This window comes from Galeopterus variegatus, unplaced genomic scaffold (assembly GCF_000696425.1).
Source record: "Galeopterus variegatus unplaced genomic scaffold, G_variegatus-3.0.2 Scaffold6187, whole genome shotgun sequence".
Classification (NCBI taxonomy): domain Eukaryota; kingdom Metazoa; phylum Chordata; class Mammalia; order Dermoptera; family Cynocephalidae; genus Galeopterus; species Galeopterus variegatus.
This window is the reverse complement of record NW_007732298.1, coordinates 52,110-58,570: the sequence shown is the minus strand read 5'-3', so window position 1 is coordinate 58,570 and position 6,461 is coordinate 52,110. Positions and strand designations below refer to the sequence as shown.

The window sequence follows — 6,461 nt, the reverse complement described above, 5'->3', positions numbered from 1 at the left end:
GAACTCAAAGTTGAATTTAAAACAAAAAAAAGACACTTGTGGGCTTCAGCACTGAGGTTCAGGTTCAGGAGTGTAGGGAATGTGCCGAGGTCTAAATTTCACACCTTTTCCTTCTTTCCTGAGGTCTGATTTCTCAATAACTTCCTGTTTCCATGAAAATGCACAGAGAGAAAAAGTAGAAGCTGAACCTATGATAATTATTACATAAATAAATTAAAATCAGTGCTTCTCTAAAAAGACTGTTTCCATTCAGCCAGTTGGGCCTGGAGTTCTTTAAGACACTGTGTCTCCCAAGCCCTTGTTGCAAGTTGTGTCCCCACAGGCCCCTTGGCCTCATGTGTGGGGAAGGCAACAGAAGGAAAAGTTCCCAGTCCTTCAGTGTGCTTTGATAAACCTTAAAATCTCATCTGGGTTTGGCTCTGTGCTCATGGAGTGCTGAGTGATGTAGTGTGCAGTAGGAAGGGAGCTGAAAATAGTTTGTGACAAGGGGCTGTTGGCCTTAAAATGCAAATATTTGTATCATTTGTAGCATTTATTTGATACTCCCAATGTGGTCTAAACCCTTTTGATAGAGAGGAATAGTCCTGAAGTGGTCCTAGTAAAGATGTAGAGACTAGTTCAATGTGTTGGTGGTGCTGTTAAACCTATGAGGAAGTGAACGTAGACAGAGGAAGAGGTGACAAGTGCCACAGGGCAGAAGTTGGGAGGCCATAGCATCTCATGTGCACTATGTATGGATGGAATACAGTGCCCACACTGCCAGTCTCAGCCATGCTCATGCATGTATGTTGGAAGCTTCAGGGCTCAGTGGTCTCTGAGGATGTGGCTGTGCACTTCACCCTGGAGGAGTGGGCTTTGCTGGATTCTGCTCAGAGGGACCACTACAGAGATGTGATGCTCAAAACTTTTCAGAACCTAGCCTCAATAGGTAAGGAAGGCGTCATTGCTTCACTTAGTCATTTCATACCAATTATGTCTTACACATCAAGCCTGTTACAAGACTTGGAATATGGAAAGGCAGTACAATACACTATTAAATAAGGCAGACATGGTCATGGCTATCATGGACCTAGAATCTAATAGTTTTTCTGTGAGAATGAGAATCTATGTATTTTCTTCCTGTAAAGAAAGCTCCCTTAGTGCCATCCTTATGGATATGTTTCATGACCCAGAGAAGTTTGTTTTTGCAGCCCAGTGAGGATTTTATTGTGTTCATTAAATTGCTTGCCATTTTAACCCCTTGTGCTTGATGAAGTCCTGAAATGACTAAATGTCTTTTGTTTTTTGTTTTTGTTTTTTGGCTAACAGGTGCCTTATTTCTCACATAATTTGTTCACATTTTGTTTCAGATGATGAAACTCAATTTATGGCCAATGGGTCAGTTTCTCAGCAGGGTATTTATGGAGAAAAAGTAACTAAGGATCCTAAAGTAGCAAAGTTCACTAGAAATGATTCCTGGGCCTCTGTTTTAGGAAAAAACTGGAAGACCTTAGCATTGAAGATCAGCATGCAAAGCGGGGGAGAAATCTGAGGTGAGTTACACTAAAGAGAAAGCAGTATCCCAGGAGAGAATCTTACTTAGTATATTATGAAATTTAAAAAGGTAGCAAACAGAAAACTTATATAAGCCTAGCTCCAAATTTATTCACAGAATTTTTACAAAAAATATTTCTGTAAATGTGACTTAGACATTGTGTTGAAAACATAATTCAGTTGGAAACAATTATCTAGAGACCCCATATATTAGAAACACCTTTAATAAAAGCAGTGGTCAAATGCTCTTGCAGAGCATTCAGTTTATTCCCCTTCAAACAATGCAGATAGTGTAGAAAACCTACACTTTCACTTAAAAACCTACCTAAAATGCAATCCTAATACTTATCAATACTAATAAATAATTATTAATCAATTCATTAATAACATGCTTCTCATTTGTACTAGAAATTACATGATAGAGAGACTCTGTGAAAGTATTGATCAATGTGGAAAAGCCTTCAGCCAAATTCCAAATCTTAAACCATACAAGAAAATTCCTACTGGACTAAACCAGTATGGATACAGTGCATATGGAAAAGTCTTCATGCATCATTCATCCCTCAAGTGTCACATCAAAGTTCACACTGGACAAAACTGTATCAGTGCCAGGAATGTGGGCAGGACTATGGTTGTCATTCACACCTAAGAACACATGTTAGAACCCACAATGGAGAGAGACCCTATGCTTGTAAATTATGTGGGAAAACCTTTCCTTGTATATCTTCCCTCAATCAGCATCTATGGATTGACACTGCTGAGAAAACCTATGAATGTAAGCAATGTGGGCAAGCCTTCATTGATGTTTCAAGTCTTACTAGTCACATGAGAAGTCACACTGGAGAGAAGCCATATACATGTAAAGAATGTGTGGAAGCCTTCTGTTAGTCCTCAACTTTTCAAAGATACATGATAATACATATGGGAGATAAGCCCTATAAATGTAAGAAGTGTGGGGAAGCCTTCAGTTATTCCTCAGCTTTTCAAAGACACATGATACATGCACCCTAGAGAGAAAACTCTATGAATGCAAACAGTGTGGGAAAACCTTCATGTATCCCCAGTCCTTTCAGAGACATGAAAGGACTCGTGGTGGAGAGAAGCCCTATGAATGTAACCAATGTGGGAAAACATTCAGTTATCCCTCATCCTTTCAAGGACGTATGAGAGTACACAGTGGAGAAAAAACAAATGCATGCACACAGTGGGGGAAAACTTTTAATTGGCACATATCCTTACAAAAGCATATGAGAACACACACTAGAGAGAAACCCTATGAATGTAAGCAGTGTGGGAAAGCCTTCAGTTTGTCTGCCTGCTTTTGAGAACACATGAGAGTGTAACGTGAAGACAAATTGTACAAGTGTAAGGTGTGTGAGAAAGCTTTCTACTGCCACATATCCTTACAAAAACACATGAGGAGGCACACTACAGAGAAACTCTATGAATACACACAATGTGGGAAAGCCTTCAGTTGGCCTAAACTCTTGCAACAACACATGAGAACATACTCTGTAGAGCAAACTTCTGAATGTAAGGAATGTGGGAAAGTCTTCAAATAGCCATCATCTTTACCAGTACATGTGAGACTGCACGCTGGAGAGAAATGTTATACATGTAAGCAGTGTGGGAAAACCTTCAATTGTTCCTCATCCTTAAGAAGACACATGAGAACACACGCTGCAAAAAAACACTACAAGTGTGTTGTGGGACATCTTCCTGCAGATAAATTAACATGTAGTCCTTCAGAAAACTCACACCAGGAGAGTAATCTTGTAAATGCTGGAAACATGATATTGCCTTTATGCGTACCTCACCCTGAAAGTGGACACATAAGGAGTGTGTTTATATTTTATTCACAAATAAAGATTTAGGGGAAAAATGATTCTAACTACCCTAAGCTATAGTACATGAATTTTGGCAGGTATTCTTTTTTCTTACAATTCAGTAAATAAAACTTTTGTCTTTACAGCTTCTTAGAGTCATGGGTGATATGAAGTGTATTTTTAATATGTACATAGGTTTAGTTTTTATTTAGTTTCTTTTTTGTTTGTTTTAATTTTGGCAGCTGGCTTAATTTCTGTTTGGTTTCTTAAATTGTTCACTAAATAAGGGGTTATTGACACTTTAGTATTTCTTTTCTTTCCTTTTTTTTTTTTAACTGACTAAGTATGGCAGATATTGGATATCACTTGCCTATCATATTTTCCACCTTTCTTACTGGGAGAGTATTTTATTTTTTGGTCAAAGGAGCCTTATTCTATTTTCCTAACAAATAATTGGCAGAAATTTGTAATTATGCAAAGCACTTCAAAGAGTACAGTCTCAAGTTCCTCTGGATTGTGTTATAAAAATGTGGATAATGTTAGAAATTGCATTTTCCAGAATCTGTTCCCTTTCTGGTTCCATATTTGAATTTACCAATAGCCTCATTTGCATGAGATTTAGAAGGAAGAAATGAAGAAGCTGTTACTGTTTTTAAGGTCCCAATAAATTAAAATAGATAGATCTATATGGGCTTCATGGATACAAGCCTTCAGCTTATTTTCTGGATTCTTGGCCCTGCCAATCAAGAGTATAATGAAAACAAACACCAAGTGCTTGTTTTCCATTTTGTCAGAGGTATAGTCTTCCACAGACTTGTCCATTAGCTTGGTATCAAGGATGTATCTGTGTGGTAAGACACCCACCATTTGAAATTCCCTGCAAACCCTACAGTTCTCCAGACTATTGACTCAGACTGTCGTGGTTGGCAATCTCTGATGTTCTGATTCCCCCGTCTAGACCTTTGCATATTTGCATGATGGGCATCTTCTTCTCAATACCTCTGGTGGCACTGTCACTCTGATTCCACCAAGAAAAAGCTACAGTGTCACAGCAAAACAAGAAAACAACATATGGGAGTTGGTTACCTATTATATTTCTAAGTCTGCTGACCCAGGACTACATGAGAACAAATACCTTCCTCATAAATTAGATTCCGGGAGATTTCTGTTACTTAGAGCTGAATGACATTTTTCGATAAGGTTTAATTATTATGTTTGATAATGTATCATTAAAAACAATGTGTATGTTTTTCAAGGAAAGCCTTCTATATAGATTCCGGGAGATTTCTGTTACTTAGAGCTGAATGACATTTTTCGATAAGGTTTAATTATTGTGTTTGATAATGTATCATTAAAAACAATGTGTATGTTTTTCAAGGAAAGCCTTCTATAGATATTTCATAGAAATATCCTATTTACTATGTTTTCAAATCAGTTTTATGCTAACTGTATGAGTTTCCTAGGGCTGCCATAACAAAGGGCTGGGTGGCTTAAAACAACAGACAATTTTTCTCATGATCCTGAAGCTGGAAGACCAAAAATAAGGTGTTGGCAAGACCAAGCTCCCTCTGAAGATTCCAGGAAAGGATCTGCTCAGGCCTCACCTAGCTTCTGGTAGTTCCTTGGCTTGTGGCAGCACGACAAATTTTCACATGGCATTCTCCCTTTGTGCATGTTTATCTCTTCATATGATGTTCTGTTTATACGGATACCACTCACATTGGGTTGTGGCCCCACCCTACTCCAGTACAACCTCATCTTCACTAAGTACATTTAGAACAATTCTATTTTCAAGTGAGGCCACAGACTGAGGTACTGGGGGCCAGAATTTCAACATATGAATTTGTGGGGAGCACAATTCAACCCACAACACTTATGTGTTATTCTCTTTATTTTTCACTTGCTGAGAGAATTATTAATTGTGGGTTTCAAAGCAACTTTGTAATTTCTATGCATTCTGAGTCAATATTACTGGGTGTATACAAGTGTAGGTATTTTTCTGTTATGTAAATTGTACTTATTATACACACACACACAATATTTGCCCTTAAAATCATTTCCTATTCATTGTTAATAATAAAAGCTTAAACAATGGTTTTGTCACTACCCTTTAGCCAAAACCCATGATCACACTGGTAGTCAAAGAAAATTGGCTATACCGAATCAAAGCAACTTGAACACATGATGGAGGACTGTGGATTAAATCAGGCAGAGGATGTTTGAAAGGATTTATTATTAGATTTTATCTTGTGTTTGGCGGTTTTGGAGAGTGTTCCAGGAAGCCAGTCTGGATTGGTTGCTTTCAGGTCATGAATATAATGATCTGGGAATCCTAAAGTTTCTCATCTAGAAGGTAGAAAAAATTGAGTGGAGCTAAAACTAACTGGTAAAGCAGCAGCAGTAGTCATAATGGTGGGAGGAGGAGACGTCTGATCATTTCTGTGGTGTGGAAGTGAGTTCCAGAATATAAAGTATCAATTTGAGTAACATTCAGTAGAAAAGAAGACACGTTTGACATCCTCAAAGAGGAAAAATGTTAATGTGTTTTACAAGAGAGGGTAGAAGCTTTTTGTATTAATGACCCACGAATCCCCAAAAGCCTTTTTTACTTTTCACAGGTATCCTTTCCACTTCTAGACTTCAAGCACTAGCTAGGGAAGAGGAAAAATACCATCATACTGCAGTGTTTTATTAAAGAGCAAACAATATCCAGTCCGTGTCCATTATTTTCCATGCTAACTCATGTTTTCATAGCACTCCATAGGGTATAGTGACTTGACAATTATTTGTATCTCATTTAAACCTTCTCCCTTCATCATTCTTTACCACTTGTCATGAGAAGAGGAAAGTTAAGTACAGGGAGCACAGAGTTTTGTAAACTATGTAGCTCATAATAAAGAAATCACTCAAGTTTGAAGGCTTAATCTGTGCTTAACCTGCGTTGGACACTGTAGAAACTTTTAAATTTAGAACACTGGAAGGGAAGTATAATTACTCAATTTTACAAAAAGGACAACAAATTTTACAACAACAAAAAAACCTTCTAAGGCTATAACAGCATTCCTTTTATATGACATGGAAAAGGGAAAAGGCACAGTATGG

The 6,461-nt window shown here is 37.7% G+C and overlaps 1 pseudogene; it reads left to right on the top strand.

Moving 5' to 3' along the window:
- Positions 1-729: 729 nt before the first annotated feature.
- LOC103605947 lies at positions 730-3,407 on the top strand (annotated as a pseudogene).
- The last annotated feature ends 3,054 nt before the right edge of the window (positions 3,408-6,461 follow it).